Genomic DNA, 16,950 nt, shown 5'->3' with positions numbered 1-16,950 from the left:
ATGCATATTCATCTGCAACCACAATTATGCTGTGCCTGCCCACAAAGTAGGAAAGCTTTGTTCCCAGCTTTTGCTGATGTATTCTTGAATGTTTTTATGCTGCCCTACATGAAAATTTTGTATTTAACTATACCTTCCTATTCTTTTTTTGATACATTCTCAGTGTTAACCCTTTCCTCCACCCAACACCCACTGTAAAGCATCTCTGAAAAGAGCAGTGGCTGGTACCAGAGGGTGAATGAGTTCCCATGTGTGTAGAAAAGAAGAAAGACATGGAAATGTATGGCTTGAATTCTTCTGTTCAAAATAGCATACTCAAGGAAGCCTAGGATGAGAAAAAATGTGGATTCAAAAAGTAACCTCAAAACTGTATCTGCTCTTAAAATCCCCTATTCCTGTCCTGAGGAAAAAAATATTTATCAAGACCCTTAACAGTAATAAATAAACTATGCTGATGCCATTTTGCAAGTGAAGAAGCTACACTTTCCACATGCTGGATACAGCAGGTGAAAGGCGATAAACACTCTCCAAACTCAAGGTCTGTCCCTCTGGAGCCAAGTTTAGCCCAGCCTGGTAATTCAGCTGTGTGTATCATGATTTTGTAAATACATAAGCAGGGAAGGTTTGCTTCTAGCAATTCTTGGTTTTTTTCCAAAATATCACTGTGCTGTGAAAATAAAACATCTGTTGAGCCATACATTTAGGCGTTTCCAATGCCACCAAACAACAAAACAGAAAGGGGAGAATGAGGAAACTTTACATAGAGATTTGAAGGAAAAAAAAAGCATTTTACATGAGAAACATGGTTAAATTTCAGGTGACACACTGAGGAGCTATACAGGTCACTTGTAAATGAAATAAATCATTCAGTTAGCCCTGCCTGCATTAAAAACCTCTGCATGTGCCACTGAAAATATGCTGCTGTCACAGCTGAAAAATATCTTCCCAAGAGAACAGGAGAGGCAGATTCGGGGGGGAGGCACAGGGCTAAGTTTAAGCATGTGTTTCATTTCAGTTTTACATGTCAACAAACGTTGGGATTTAATATAAGTCAGAAGCCTTTATTTCTGACTGTGTCAGCCCTTTATTCTTGCTCTTTTCTACATGCCATGTTGGTTTTGGAGGGTGGCTGTGCCTAGCACTCTGCCTCCCCTTCAGCCCTCATTAAAAGGAAACAGCTTTTTAATATATAATAATTGTATATCAAGTATTTTATATGGATCTAGTACCTTAACCATGGTATACATATATTCAGGTTTTACCATGAAAGTATTCTAAATAATAATAATAATAATAATAATAATAATAATAATAATAATAATAATAATAATAATAATAATAACAATATTTACAAGTTAAAACTGCTTTCTGAGCCACAGGAAACCACATAAATCCAGGATATCAGATTTATCAGCGCTCCATCTAATTAAAGGTTTATGTTTTAGTCTTGCTATAGAGGGTGCTTTCAGTGGCTGATAATATGGATTCCAGTTATGAAATATACTGAGCCAAATAAAGAGTGAATGTAGTGGACCATGCTTAGCATCCTCTTTGCTGGGTTCCTCACCCAGAGGGACAGCATGTTTATGAACTCCATAACAGGACCAAGGCCTCAGCTGGGGACCAGCACTTCTCCCTTACAAACCCCCCTTCCTACCCCACAGACAGACAGAGCTGAATATTCTTGTTAACAGCAATGGACAAGAAGTGTTTCCATGCCCCAGGCCAGCTCTGCTCTCCTGCAGCATGCTCCCACCTGGATGCAGTTGCCAGGAGCCCCATGGCAGCTCAACACAGAAGCCAGTTCCTGATGGGCACATGCCCATGGGGTCTCACTCAGCAAGATACCTGGAGACCCCTCTTAGCAACAAACCTTTTGCATTTCTAAAACTGCCAATTTCACCTTCAGTTGGAGAAAAGTACATGTATGAACAGCACCAACTCCTGAAAATGCTGCTTTTTCTTCTGCACCCAGAGCCCCAGTGTCAGGGTTTTACAAGTGAGGATTTCATCAGCAGTCAGCTTTATCACAGCCATTCCCACACGGAAGCCAGCAAAAATCCCCCTACCCTGCCCAGCTTTAAAGACCAGGATGCAATTGCTCATTTGTGGCTATTTACTTTACATGGAACATTACACCTTCAATCCTTCCCCCCACCCAAGCATGTGTTCCTCTATGACGTTCATCCTTCAGAATGAACGGGGGCTGCTCCTCTATTTGAAATTAACAGTGTGTGGCAGGTCAACACTAACACCTCTGCAAACATCACTGCGTGCCAAGACATGAAACTGGTGTTCTGTGGCCCCAGGATAATAAATTCCCTGTGTGCCAGCTGCAGACACTGCCCCTGAGGATAACACATCTGACACCAGCCCTTTGCAGGTGGGGACAACATCTTTATGACTCAAGGACAATGCAGGAACTCTTTACGACTTGCTCAAAGAAGATTAATTCAATTGAACTTCAGACCTAGTCTTTCACTAAGTGAAATAAACTCGCTCAAGTCTGGCTCTACCAATGCTGGTTTTCAGTCCAATAGCACTACCAAGATTTATTCTTCTCTACACGTCCAGAGTTCATCCCTGCTGGGGAAGGCAGGGCTGGGACTCAACAAACAGCAGTGTTCTACCACACTAATTTCACTGGAAGAAAGAAGCACTGTCAGTTCTCGCCAGTGACTTCAGAAAGCCCTAGTCAAACTACTTTATGTTAAGCAAAACACTTCCTGTGTTACATTTAATATTAAATTGGTTTTCACTAAGAAATCTGCATTTTATAATGCAAAGACATCTATAGCTGCGAAGACTGTTTATCAAAAAGTATCAGGTGGTAAAAAAAAGGCAGGACCTGAGAGACAGGCAAGTAGAGGCAATTAAAAGAGCATTAGAAAGGACACTTACTAGAACCTAGTAAAGGAAATAACTACCAGAGAAATTGTAAAAACAGACATGTAACAAGCAGTTCAATTATTTATCCAGCAAAAATCAAAGCAGTTCCTTTCCATGCAAGGAACTTGAGGCATGGGGGACAAATGGAAACTTCAAAATTAGAGGTAATTATTTTGTCTCTGATAAGAAAGGAAGAAGGAAAAAACCCCATGTTTTTCTACAGATCAAAATCTATTTGTTTTAGTCTCCATAACCACAGCAATTGGGAAGCTTAATTGATACCACTTCTGCCTCCCATCGCCATTCCCACTGGTTAAAGTGAGACTGAAACAACCAGAGGAAAGCCAGGTATAACTCAACTCAGGTTGTTGAAAGAGCCCAGGTCCAAGCTCAGAGCCAGGCTGCAGCAGAGCAGCCAAGGCAGCAGACACACAGGAATCAGTGTACCCTATGATCCTGAGGGTCAGTTGTTGTTGAAGCAGCAGCCAGGCTTTCAAAAGTCAGAGAAGCTGCAGTAGCAGATGTCAAATATCTCCTGCCAAAGCACATCAAGTCACCTCCTCACACAGGGAGCTCTTGGTGTGGCTGAACTTCAGTAACAGCAGCAAGTGCTGCCCTGTTTTCCAAACACATTTGTCTGGGAACACTGTGCCCCTGTATCAGCATTTCAAATAAATCTACTGTCATTAAGCCCACAAAAATATTTCCAGGGAAGCAACCTTGCCTAAATACAATTCAATTTTATAAATCATAGGCAATAAAAATGCATAGCACAAAACTAGGTGCCTAGACATATTCAAAGACATTTAAAGAGTTTAAGACACTCCTCCACCCTCAAAGTTTCATGTACCTATTTAGAAGAACAGGAAACATTAATGCAACCTTCCTGAGAAAGCCTGCATTTGAAACCTCTTTGCTATTTTCTTCCCTCAGCATCCTCCCAGATGCTTAGGACAGAAAAGCAGGTTCAGCAGCACCTCCTACCCAAACCCAAGACTTTGCCCTCCACTTAAGGATCCGGCATGGAGAACACTTAGCAGGAACAAACAGGTGCCTCTCTGATGTGCAATCCCCACTCTTTGGTGGGATGGAGGACTGGCAAAGCCTAGCACCACCTCCAGCTGTAAGCACCCAAAAAGAGCAGGCCACCCCATCTGGCAGCTCCATGGTGCACATACATCACAGCCAAAGAATTCCCTTTTTTCTTCCCCACTTACACACCCTGCCAGCATCCCAGTGAGAGATCAGTGTTGCTATGGGCATGGCATGAATTGGTCTGAAACACAAGTCTACACAGCTGCTGGAGGGAGGAAAACACCATGCTTGAAACACATGTAAAGTTTACTGGGGTTCTGAGAAGCCAGGAAGGCAATAAAGGCCACTTTAATGTCTTTTATCACCTCCTCCCAGTGTTTTTAGCCTGCTTTCTTCACCACCAGAAAACCAGGTGTGAAGTCTGGAAAGCACTACCCAGCTCCTGCTCCCAAACACATCACTCACTTCCTACAGTCAGCACTTCAGAACCAAGTCTGGCAGCAGAGCTTGCAGATGACAAGTGGATGGATCTGAACTACACCCCCACTCCCTGAAGCAGGCAGCTTTCTGCCCTCTGGTATTTAAAACATTTTATGTACGTGGGACTTTGAGAGATCTAGACAGATAACTCCAACAAAAACAGAAGTTACTCCCTAAAGCAGTAAAGGAGGCACCAGACTTTTTTTATCTTCTCCATTCAATATTGGCTCTCATACTGCCTTTAGTACAACACATTTCTGCAGTCTCAGAAATAGGCTGCAAGACTTAAAAAAGCTCTCTGAGCCTCCCAGAGCAATGAAAGGTTCTCATCTTCTCCTACAACAGGCAGCCCTTTGCTGGATGGATATGTGAGGAAGGATGATACATGGAGGAATGGGAGGAGGATGTTACTGCCAAGGGCTGGACTCCTGCCCACAAGCACACACAGTTCCTTCGGTCACCCAGTGCCACCTGGCCACAGAGACACCAGACTTCCTCCTTCAGAAAGGGAACTCTCCCCAGACACAGAAGTCAGGCATCTGTCATGCCTGGAATGGATGCACCCCAGTGCAGACCAGGAGGCTGCAGAAACCCGGCAGAGATTTTCCACGTGCTGGTGGTGGCTGCCACTGCTGGGGTGACCCCCAGGACACCCTGGGGGGACACCATGCTTTAGAGCAAGAGCTGCTGGGTGTTTCCAACAGCAGCGATCTCACTCGGTGCCACAACATGCAGTATTGCTCCGGACCAGGAAAGGATCTGATGCCATCTCTTGCACAAGGCCATTTCTCCTTCCTGCTCAACATCCAATCCAAGCTCAAACTGGAAAAGTACTGGGCTTAAAGTTCGCTGAACATTAAACAATTTGATCTGGCTCAACCAAGTTTCAGGTTAAAAGTTACTCATTAATTTTATTTAAACAAATCCTGCTAAGAGACAAGTTTTATAGGCACTATAGATGGGAAGCTTAGACAGGAGCTGATCTCAGGTGACCCTTCATCTTCCCTTTCCTTCCTTTTCCTGCCAAAAGGATCCTTAACAGCAAAGTACCTCACTCTCCTCTCCACAAACTCCCCTCCAGGTTAACAGGATGGGAACTTGCCTGCTACCATACTGTGTTTTAAGCTTGCACAGGTATCTGAAGCCCTGGATATCTCCTGACAAGAGGCACACAATTTTTTTCCCCTCCTCATGCTGTCATGCTGTATCCCCTGAGGCTAAACTGACAGAGAATCTTCAAGCCCTGGCTATGCTGGTTAGAGTAGTTCCTCATGTAAGAAGAACCACAGCACTTTAATACTGAAGCAAAGAAAAACAGCAGAGCAGCCTAGTAAAGTTGTCATAAACTATTTTAGGATCTTTAATTTGCATTTCACTGGTCTTTTTTTTTGGGGGGGGGGGGCTTTTTTCTAATTATTTTTGAAGAATCAGGCCAATTCAGCTAAAGTGGTTCTGTTCCACTGAAACATATACTCTGTAATGAATACATGCACTTATATATTTACATACATAGCCTCCTCTATTTTTGAGTTAAGAAATAATGCATTCATAATACAGTGACATTTCAGAAATAAAAGCTTTTTCATAAGCTGTCCAACACACATATAGGCCAGAGTTGTGTGTTGTCAAGAGAAATTGCTTTCACATGGCATTAGCTCTGAATTTTTCTTCCTCACTCCGAAGTAACAAATATAGAAATCACTAGTTAAAATGCATCAGCCTGATGAATATTTTCTGAAGTCTGCTAGAACAGCAATTTAAGGGTATTTTCCCCAAAGTACAAGGCTAAAAATTGTAAGCCAGGTTCACAGGTTCTTTATCTTGTCTAGATCTCAGTACAGCATTCTCTGGAGGTATCTCAAACAGGGGAAGCACCAGTGCTTGCAGCAAACCTCCCATGCCATTTTTGGGAGGTCTTTAAAAGCTGACTGAACATCAGAGCACTTTCAGAGATCTCGGCAGATTACGGCCTAAAGAGGTGAAAAAAATCATTTGCGTGAGAACAGGGGAGCAGGGCAGAAATCCCCCACACACTCATCTGGAGGCGCCGGCTCCTCCAGAGCCTTGGACCACGGCGCTGCTGCTGCTGCCAGGGCAGATGAAAGCCCCGGGCTCTGCTCTGCCCGGCCCCGCCGAGCAGCGGCCCCGCGCCCCGCTCCCTGCCCGGCCCCGCCGAGCAGCGGCCCCGCTCCCGCTCCCTGCCCGGCCCCGGGCCCCGCTCCCCTGCCCGGCCCCGCCGAGCAGCGGCCCCGGCCGCTCCCTGCCCGGCCCGGGCCCGCCCCCTGCCCGGCCCCGCGGAAGCCGCGCCCGGCCCGCTCCCCGGCCCCGGCCCCGCTCCCTGCCCGGCCCCGGGCCCCGCTCCCTGCCCGGCCCCGCCGAGCCGTGCTGAGCGCCCATCGCCAAGCACGGCGGTTCGTGAAGAGCTGCGTTCAGAGTCCAGGGATGCACAGCGCTGCGTGGAGCAGAGGACAGAGGCTGGAGGTGCTAGCCACGAGAAACTGGGTGCTTTCTTACTGTCTTCATTTCCAGGACTCTTCTTCCTCCTGGGAAATCTTCCCCTAAGGACTTTCACATCCCTTCCAGCATCCACACAGCACAAGGGGATGCCCTAATTTCTGTGGCCTTTCCCCACAGTGCAGCCAGAAGCTGCCTTCCTGCCTTGGTGAGATCCTACCTCCACTGTCCACTAACCTTCCTTCTCGGAAGTCCTTCCCTTTTCTTCAGTTTTGGTCAGCTTTTCCCCCACCTCTCCCAGATCCACTGCATGCAGTGCCTGTTGTGGGCTCATAGCCTCTGCTCACCAATGCATTTCAGAGCTTGTGCACAAGTCCCACAAAATGCTTCAAGTGCAAAGCAGTGTCTGAGGCGAGTGTCACCTACCACAGCATGGACCTCAGAGAGAGGATAAGCCACGAGTACACAGAAGAGAGCGGGCACCAGTGTGGAGAGAGGCCACAGAGCCACATACACCAACACCCAGCTCCTGACAGAGCTGCCCAACACTGATAGCACTGGTGGGACTCCTCTAAAGCACACATGAAACTGCAGTCAAACCAAGCAGATGGGTTCACACTGCACTTCAGCACAAGTGGAATTAACTGTGCTGTTAATCTTACACAATACCATTCCATGTGCATCATCCCATTATCCTGAAGGGAAACTATTTCAGTACATGGTCAAAGGCTTTGTTGCTGGTGTCCACTTGCCTGCACACCAACCTTGGAAAGCCACTCCTAAAGCTGGACACAACACACCAAAGCACATCCCATCCTCTCCTCTGCCCATCTGTGTCCAACACAACACCCTCTGCTTCAACAGGCAGGCTCTGGCCCTTTCTAAAGCAGGAGGGGGTCAGAGGCTCCCACACAGCCACAGGGAGCCCAGGGGCATGAAGAGGGGTGTGTGCCTATTTTTGGTTTTACTTCCCTATTTCAAAGGAAAGTCCCTTTTCCACTTCAGATATTAATATATAAAACAATGTAAATGCTGAGAAGAGGCTGGACAGAGATACAGATTATTACAGACCAAATAGATCACTTTGCTGGTTTTCAAATATCCATCTCCTCCAGCAGCCTTGCCATCTTGCAAGCCAGGCCTAACCAGGCCTCCCTAGTCTGAAACCAGACTTAGTAACAGAGGGCTGGGTTTGACTGTTTGACAAGGAAGACTTCTGAGCATTTCAAATGGGGCTCAAGATTTAGTTCTGGCCCAAACAGAAGGTGACTCTTCAGTGCTACCAATGCTTATCAAGAGAAGGAGTATCTCCAAACAAAAAGTGTATCTGAGCTTGAAAAGTCAGCTTGGCCTTGGGTTTCAGCTGTCCCAAAGACAGGCACTCAATCAAGGCCAGCAGTCCCAGTCCCTGCTGCCTATCTGTGCTTGCACATGCACGTGGACGTGCCCTGTGCTGCCACAGGCTCAGAGAGGATTGCTGCCATGTCCCCGTGAGACCCAACCACCCCATCAGCTCACCTGGCACCACATCTCAAGTCATATCGTTCCAGCGAGTAGACTTCCTCAGAGGAACAAGGAAGAAAACCAGAACTAAAGAACTCTTTGTTTCTGTACAACAACCAAAACAAGAAGTTTTGCAGTGGAGGATTGGCTGACCTGCTTCTTTAATCCTGTATTGTCCACCCAAATCCCACCTAACCAGAAATCAAGCTGTCTCCAGCTTAGTTTTCCTCTTTCCCCATGAAAAGAACAGCTGCCAGAATTACCCAAGGCAATGGGCTATGCTTTTTCTTTTCTACTCACCTACCTCCAGCAGAGCATTCCCACTCCTGCCAAGGCTCCCCAGGCTCCACACTGCTCTGTCTTGACCTCTGTGCAGATTTTGGCTGCTCTCTGCCCTCTTTGGGATGAGAAGTCCAGCAGGCCCTAGGCAAGCAGGTTGCTGAACTCCACCACCCTTGCCCAAGTGTTACAGTTTGCAATGCTAAAGGTAACACAACACTGGGACAGAGAAGTGTTGCTCAGCCAGAAAGTAAGAAAGGGTGGTGCAGTTTCCATATTGAAGATCAGGTTTTAAGTGGAGGAGAGGACATTAGCATGTTTCCAGCAGAAGAGGAGGTAAGGAGCAACAGCTGGCACTCTTGATGTCAGCAAGTTAAATATTTAGAGAAGCAGCTATACAATGAGGTCCTCCCACCCAAACCTTCTTCACACATGAAAAGAGCCATAAACCCAATACTTATATTTGCAGTTGCTTCTAAAAGTGTTTCCTAGCAAGTTAGCTTTTCCATGCACGAGAGAAAAAGGGAGGTCCCAGCATCAGCAACAGTCACTGCAGTGGCTCACATGATGCTCATCATCCTTGAGGGCAACAGCCCAAGGACTGCAGTGCTGTGATAAGGGGCAGGCCAGTGGGGAAGAGTGATAGGAGAAGTACTGGCACCACCACCAGCAGCACTTCAGGCATGATCAGCAGAGGTCAGCTGTGTAAGTAGGCAGCTAATTACTCCAACCTAGAGCCAAAGGCAATGTCTCCAAAGGGCTTCTAGGGAAAGCTTTACCAAAATGAGCCCCAGGACACATCTCATTCATTTAATGCAAGTCAGAATAAACACTGGATATCAGACTCTTATCTCTCTGGTGCACAACCAATACATGGCAGCTTCTACAAGGGCTCCCACAAGAAGCAGAATAAATGTCTTATTTTGCTTTAAAAGAGAAATATAGGATAGTTGCTAAGGGAGTATCAGGGAACCCTCCCCGTTTTCTTTATCTATCTTTTACTATCCCTCCAGACAGTAACATGAGATAGCCTCAGTGCTGTGCCTCAATGTATGTGGCTTGTCACGCTGACAGCAGCCCTGCTCTTGCTGCAGACATGTGGAAGTGATAAAAGGGGCAGGGATAAAAAAGATTAAGAGCCATGGTCATCACCTTCATCTCCAGGTTCCTTTGCTATCCACAGAGGTTCCTGTCAATCCCTTCCAGGCAGCAGCAGATTGCCAGGTAAGAGCTGTAGGAGATGCCACCACGGGCAGCACATCTGTGCTCTCCATGCAATTCTTCATGCTCCCATGTCCCTTTACATTGAATTCTCTAGCCTAGGAAAGAAATTAGGGGGAAGATGTTAGACAGCCACATCAGACTGATCAGAAACCACTGGACAGGAGACTACAACTACCAGCCAAGACCACACAGCAAATCAGCAGTGGCACAGAAACACCCAGAGCATGCAGATAGTGCTGTGTCCACACCGTGTGTCCTGGATAAGGCCAACAGTCGAGCTGCTGACACCTTGAAACATTACTTGAGTAAAACACCACACAGAGCCTTGTTTTGAAGGCAAAATCTTCTGGTGAACACCTGCTGGCTGCAGAACTCACCAGAGTCTAATGGCAGGAGCCAGGGCGAGCTGGTAATGCTGACATCAGGGCAGAAGAACTCACCCTTAGTGCTGGAGCTACAGGTCCCTAAGGAGATCTTAAGAATGCAGCCTGTACAAAAACATGTGCAAAGCTCTTCAAGGATCCCTCTCCCACTGAACCATCTATGGCAAAATCTACTGCCTACTCTGACACAACAGAGCAGGGATGCACTGCAGTTACCTGGTGACCCTTGCTGAAAACACAAAAGAGCCTTTACAGAGTTTATATTCCTAACCTCTCCCCTACTTCTGAAAGAAACTCTGTGCAACTGCAGCACATGTCCTAAAATCCTCTTAACTAAGATATTAATCACAAGACTGTTTAGCAAGCAAGAGCACACGGTCCACTTGATGAAACACTGCCTTCCATAATTATCCTGCCCTGGGCATGTTTCCAGTGTATGGGCATGGCCTGGCATATGCTCCACCTCGAGTCCAGCAGCTCAGCTCTCTGCTCTCAGTAGGGACCCCAAGCACTCACAGCTTAGTAAGAGGTCCCAATATGTCCATATCCCAAATTCCTGCCAGCTGGAACCATCCAAGGGACCCTAACCCACAGCAGCACACCACGGCAGGGGAAGCAAAGCAGTGGGAAAAAGGTAAGCCTAGGCTTGACACATTTTGTGTGGTGAAGAAAAGGAGGAAGATGGGGGAAAAGAGAGGTAAAAAGCAAGAAAGGAGGAATATATTAAAAAGAGGGGTGCTGCCCATGCAAAGAGACATTGGCATACAATGCCCCACCTCGAGCACTGAGTCTCATCAGCACAGGCTGGTGAAGTTTCCTGCCACGTGACAGAGAGTGAAGCTAGAATGATACTTGAGGGTCAGGTCAAAAGGAAAAAACCAGAAACAGCTACCTGCTAGACTGAAAAATTCTTGGTGTCTGCCAGCCTGCAGCAGTACCTCAGCATAGCTGCATCTTTGAGAAGCACTTCACTGAGCGAGAAGTGAGGCAATGTGCACAGGCAGTCCCCCAGGACAGCTGTAAGGCAGCCCAGGAAGGCTGGATGAGTAATGGTGAGCCAGAGCCCCAGCACTTTCACACGTCAGGCTAGGAAGTCCCCAGCCTGCAAGCTCAGCAGGATCCCCTTGCTGCAGGCTGTGTTCACACCAGCCTTTGTGGCCTGCAGAAAGGGTGCATTTAAGTGAGAAAAATGATGCAAAGGGGAGATAAAAGGGATGGAGACAAGCACAGAGAACTGAAAAAGGCCAGCACACTGGTTATCCAGCCAGGCAGCAGTTCTTCAGGGGCAGCAGTTTTCAAAACATACAACAATCCACCCCTGGCTACCTGCTCCCTGCTGAAGTTTTGCCTTTATAGATGAATGGAAAGTGAGCCCAGAGATGCCACCAGAGGCAACGCAACTTCTGCTGTGGCAGAGCCTGGGCAGCCACAGAGCTGTAAGAGGAAGCACAGCAGCCAGGCTGGGGCCAAGGGAGCTTCCCAGCCATCCACCCACTCCTTCCTGCTAACAGGGCAAAATGCTCAAAAATATTCACCAGCATCTCTGGGAGGCAAAAGGATCAAGGGGACATGTGCCCCTGAGCAAAGCAGGACAGCAAGAGTGCCAGCTCAGGAGCACCTGTGAGAGCCCAGCACCTGCCAGATGTGCACAGAGCCTGTGCTGGGGCTGAGAGCCACCAGCTGCAGGGTGGGCAGTGTCTCTTGGCAGAGCTCGAGTTCTCACCACTAGTTCTGAAAGCCATGAGCATGAGAGGGATCAGATCTCCTTGCCTTCTGGTCAAAACAGAATTTGAGGAATTCATCAACACAACATTTCTATGTGGCAAGTTTAACCATCAGGAATACAAGCAGATATTTACTAAGAGAGGCAAAAGCTTGAAAGATTACAAGGTAAAGTAGGGGCCTAAAACTACCCCCAGATTCAGAACAATGTAAAAGTCTTCATTAATTAATCACTAATTCTTCTTCCCTCCGAAGACAGAGGATCTATATGGAACGATCCTGGAGAGTGCTGTAAATTAAGTACCAGCCCAGAGTTTGTCTGCCTGAAGGCATTTAATACACTCTAGTAACATCCAGGCTCCAATGTGACAGGTCTGTGCACTAACAGCCAGTTATCACCAGACTGTGGGACCAGGAAGAGGAGGAGGCAACAGCCTCCTCTGTCATTCAGCATCCCTCCCACTGGCAGTCAACAGAGACTTATGACTTATCTTTTTTCTATGAGTGAGGAATTATTTCTCCTTCCCACCTTCCCAGCTACAGCTTAACCAATAGCCTGATGGATGCTTTGGCAGAGGAAAACATCCTGCTGTCTGTCGGCTTGTAAAAGAAACGGTATTTGTTTACTGCTTCATTGTTAATGCTGATTCATCCCAAAGCTAGAAATCTTGCCACCACAACTCTTCCTGAATGCAATAAGCAAAGCCCTGCCTGTCAGGTTAATCACAGCCACATGGAAAATCATTAAAGCCTCTGCAGAGCAGAGCACCAGCCAGGAATGCCCCCAGGCCCCATAGCACAGAGGCTCAGATGGGGGCCAGCATGGCTGGGTGGGCACAGACACTGGCTGGGGAGCAGGGACACGAACAATGCCACCACTGGCAGGGACAGCAGTAACCCCTGGTCACATCAGTCAGAGGAGAAAATGTGAGGAACAAAGAAGCCAGGATGGAGCAGGTCTACCAACACAGGGGAGCAGGATGTGAAACCCAAACAACATCACAGAGCAGAGGTGGAATGGGATGCTGAGGAGCTTCAGACCAGGACTGGTCCATGAAGACCACCAAGGCAAGGACTGGATGCAGGCTGGGAACAAGCCTGAAGAGAAGCACTGACTGGAGCAAATAAATACCTGCTCTCAGGCCACTGACAGAGCCCATGGCTCCTTCCCCTGGTTGCTGGTGTCACCCAGCCAACAAATCCTGTCTGCAATCTCTCCACAGGGAGGACAATATTTCATTGTCCATGTTTCATCCCCATGCCTGGGGATGATTCAGGCAGGATAAGCCTGTGTGGTGGACAGCCCAGCTCCCTCCTCTCTCCATAAAACACACAAAAAAGACCTAATCCTGCCCCTCATTTTGTCACAGCATACTCCTCTCACTCAGCAGAAGCACTCACTGAATGACAGTGCTGAAATAACATTCTACCTGGGTGGGGTTTTTCCAGCACATTTATTTTTTTAAAGTGTAGTAATTAAGGTACAAAAGCCAGATAAAGTCTCAAGAAAGGCAAACCAAAGTTGACAAAAAGTGATTCCTGCTTTGCTTCTTTTACAGCTGTTATGAAATCAAACAAACCTTAAAATAAACTTCTCTTATCCTTAGTTGCCAGACCCATGATCAGCTCTGCACATGGGCTGAGCTCTCAGCCACAGAACTGCACTTCATGGACATCAGAAATTGAGAGAATTCCTGGCAGCTTCCCCGAAGAGCACCCAGAATGGGCTGAGTACCCTGTGCGTGCCTCAGCTCCCCATGTACAGAGTTGCTTTCCCACAAGCACACCATGAACTGCAGCTGCTCAGACATTTATGAGCAGCACCACGGAGGAGCCTATTGGACAACTCGTGTTTCTGTTCTTGGTGCAGGGCTGAAGCACACAAGTAAAGCACAACCTCAGAGCTGCAAAAAGGAAAATTAAACCCCCACCTAACAACTACAAATACAGATCAATGATGCACAGTGAGCAAGGCAGCATCAAGCCAAGCAGCAACTGTGGAACCACGCAATCAGAACATGCAGAGCACAGAGGTCAGTTTTGGGTTGTATAACTTAAAAACTGCCCTGCCTTGAGAGCCTGGCTTTGCAACCCCTTCAGTGTTTCCAGAGAAAACACAGAATTCCTTCCACTTTCATTAAAAACCTATTCTTTTTTATTAAAGCAAGTTCTAGGACAAGTCAAGGGCTACTGCAGACCGCTGGCAGTTAATTCTGTAAGTTGGCAGCTTGTGCTTAAACAGAAGAATGACCATCATCTCAGAGGAATTGGCTCTGTGCAAATACTGTAACTTCAGCAGCACCACAGAAGAGCAAGAGACCCCAAACCATCCCTTCTGCAGAGGAGAGGCTTGGGAACCAAGAATACAGAGCAGCAAAGGCACTCGGGCAGTGCCTTAGTCAGGGATCTGAGACTGATGTGATCACTGCTGCCAGACCTCAGCCTCTGCTACCCGGAACAGGATAGGAATTGAAAATGCAGTTACTGATTGCTAGGCTGGCTACAGCCTGGGGAAACACAGACCCAATTACCAGGACGTTACTGGGATACCCTAGAGAGGAAATCCCTTGCTGCTGCACTTTGCTCCCAGGAACAGAGAACCTCACCTGCTGCAAGGCAAGCTGAAGCAGGACTTGATGTCCCCCATGCCTCCAGGATAAGATGCAGCACAAGGGACACTGCCAAGCCCCACAGCCACAGCTCAAGCAGGAGCCATGCCATGGCCATGGAGAAAGGTGACCTGTGCCAGTTATGGCTGAGCCAACCTCTCACCCAGCCACAGCCTCGTCCCAGCAATGCCCCAGCAGGATCCTTTTCCCACACCCACCAACTCTCTCACTGCTTTCCCCAGGTGCTGCAGTACCAACATTTCCATTTCAAACCCATCTTGCTCAAGATGAACTGAACTTCCTTGAGCCTCCTCCCCAAACCAGAGACAAAGAATCTTTCTCCAGTGAGCAACACCAACTCGGCTTCTCCACAGGCCTTTTTAAGGGGGTAGTTCTTCAGCTCATCTGCTCTGAACCATTACACCTACTTTTTGACACAAACACACAGCTAGTAGTCTCCTGTTAACTGGCTATAAAAAAATTCATTAGAATTACTGATAACACCAACAGCTAAATTCAGTTTTGTGAAAAATAATACATGCAACTACAGAGAAAAGAGGCAGAATGTATTTGGACATTTGGAGAGTGGGTAGGGGTTTTCACAATGGTATTTTTGGTTTGGGATTTTTTTTTCACAAGAGTTTGTTTTCATGAAATCTAAGAGAAAAAGCCAAGGATGTGGGAGGGCTAAAAGATGCTCAAGAACCAGAGAGATGGAAAGCTAAGAGATGGCTGCTTAGGAATCTGGCAGGAGCTGAAGGGGGCTACAAGGAGCAATACCAGAAGGATGAGATGGCTTCTAGGAGCATGTGGTTAGCCAGGAATTTGGCCACAGGAAATGCTCCAAAACAACTTCAAGACTGTAAGACACAGCATTAAAACACTCCTCTGGAGCAATCTCAGAGGAGGGGAAGCAGGATATGATCACCTTCTCACACAGCCTGAGTTCTTCACTTCAGAAAAAACAGTGCTGGAAAAAGCAAGCCACAAACACAGCCTGTGGTTACTGAAACCCTGGCAGGTGGGCTTAGGGCAGCCACAGTTGTCCACACTCTCCAGAAGTCACCACCACCGTCCTGCAGTCTCCAGCACCAGCTGGCCAAGAACAGCACAAGCACTCAGGGGAATGTGGGGGGCAGGAAACACACTCACGGCTGCTCCCCCCACTTACTGGGAGCCCTGCCTAGCACTTAACCAGAATCCACGTTTGTTTTCCTCCCGATTAGGGAGTTACAGCAACCAGGGGAAATCCACGTGGGTAGAATGAGGGAAGGAGGACCAGAGCTGTTCTGACAGCAGCGAGGTTGGATGAGCTCAGCCCCGATCCACTCCCGGCCGAGGTGCTGGGGCGGGCTCTGGCACACGGGCGGTGTGAGGCTCGGCTGAGCCGGGACAAGCTGGGACACACCGGGGACAGAGCCGGGCCCTGCCTGCCCGCAGCCTCGGAGGCACACACCCCACTCAGGAGGGTGTTTCTGTCCTTGGTTCCCACCCCACGTGCGGCAGGACACGACCTTCACGCCTGAGAACACCTCCCAGATGTGAAGGTGCACAGATGTTTACGTGCACAATTAAGCATCTGCAGCATCACCTGCAGGGTTTGATTCGCCGTCTTCACCCACCGTAAAACCTCAGCTCAGAGGTCACAAAGGAACAGCAGGGGAGGCAAAAAGGCATTTCTGCAATACCTCAAATAAGCGAGGCTTCCAGAGTGTTGTCTACATGAAGACAGATGGGAAAAATCAAGCCAAATTAGTGCCAGAAATTAATTTTAAAAGTATGAGTTAATATGCATTGCTGACCTTGGTACACTCCCACATCTGTAGCCATGGTAAGGTTACATTTCCTTCATTTCCATTCACTTCCAGCATGAACTTAACTAATTTTAATTAAGAGGGTCCAGGCTGAAACTTCGCACCATTTCTGACATAAAATTTTCTAAGCATTCCTTAATTAACCTCTCTGAATTTTTCTCCTTAGATTGTAAGCATATGATTATCTGTCTAATTAAACAATTCATCCATGAATAGCTAATAAATAGTTACCCAACTGCACTCCCCTAATTAAAGGCAAACTTCTTAACCTTGGAACATGTAGTTCATCTGAAAGAGACGGGTTTTTTGCAAAGTGATTTACAAAGTGGTGAGAAGTTTTCAAAATTAGAGAGTGAAAAGGGAGAGGGGAGTGATATCACACTTGAAAATTAATTTGACTGTTACCCCAGGTGCAGATTTTAAGGAGTTCACTTCAATTTTTAAAAATGCACTTCTAACCACATTTGAAATTGCTGAGCCACATCCACAGAACCAAAAATAATTGCCACTCCACACTCACACTATGTTATAAAAAAAATAAAACAGAAGATACAAGTA

The 16,950-nt window shown here is 47.2% G+C and overlaps 1 protein-coding gene across 3 annotated transcripts in view; it reads right to left on the bottom strand.

Moving 5' to 3' along the window:
• The window catches only part of ST6GAL1 (ST6 beta-galactoside alpha-2,6-sialyltransferase 1), a 45,200-nt gene that overhangs the window by 20,286 nt on the left and 7,964 nt on the right, over nt 1–16,950 (bottom strand). For 2 of the 3 annotated variants that reach the window (XM_030954607.1, XM_030954608.1), the window contains exon 2: nt 9,793–9,959. The gene's annotated coding sequence lies outside the window, so the exon portion shown is untranslated. Of the gene's footprint in view, nt 1–8,661; nt 8,785–9,792; nt 9,960–16,950 lie in introns of all 3 variants that reach the window. The other variant, XM_030954606.1, reaches the window with a different exon arrangement.

This window comes from Camarhynchus parvulus, chromosome 9, assembly GCF_901933205.1.
Source record: "Camarhynchus parvulus chromosome 9, STF_HiC, whole genome shotgun sequence".
Classification (NCBI taxonomy): Eukaryota; Metazoa; Chordata; class Aves; order Passeriformes; family Thraupidae; genus Camarhynchus; species Camarhynchus parvulus.
The sequence above is the reverse complement of the archived record's forward strand: the minus strand, read 5'-3'. Positions and strand labels throughout refer to the sequence as shown.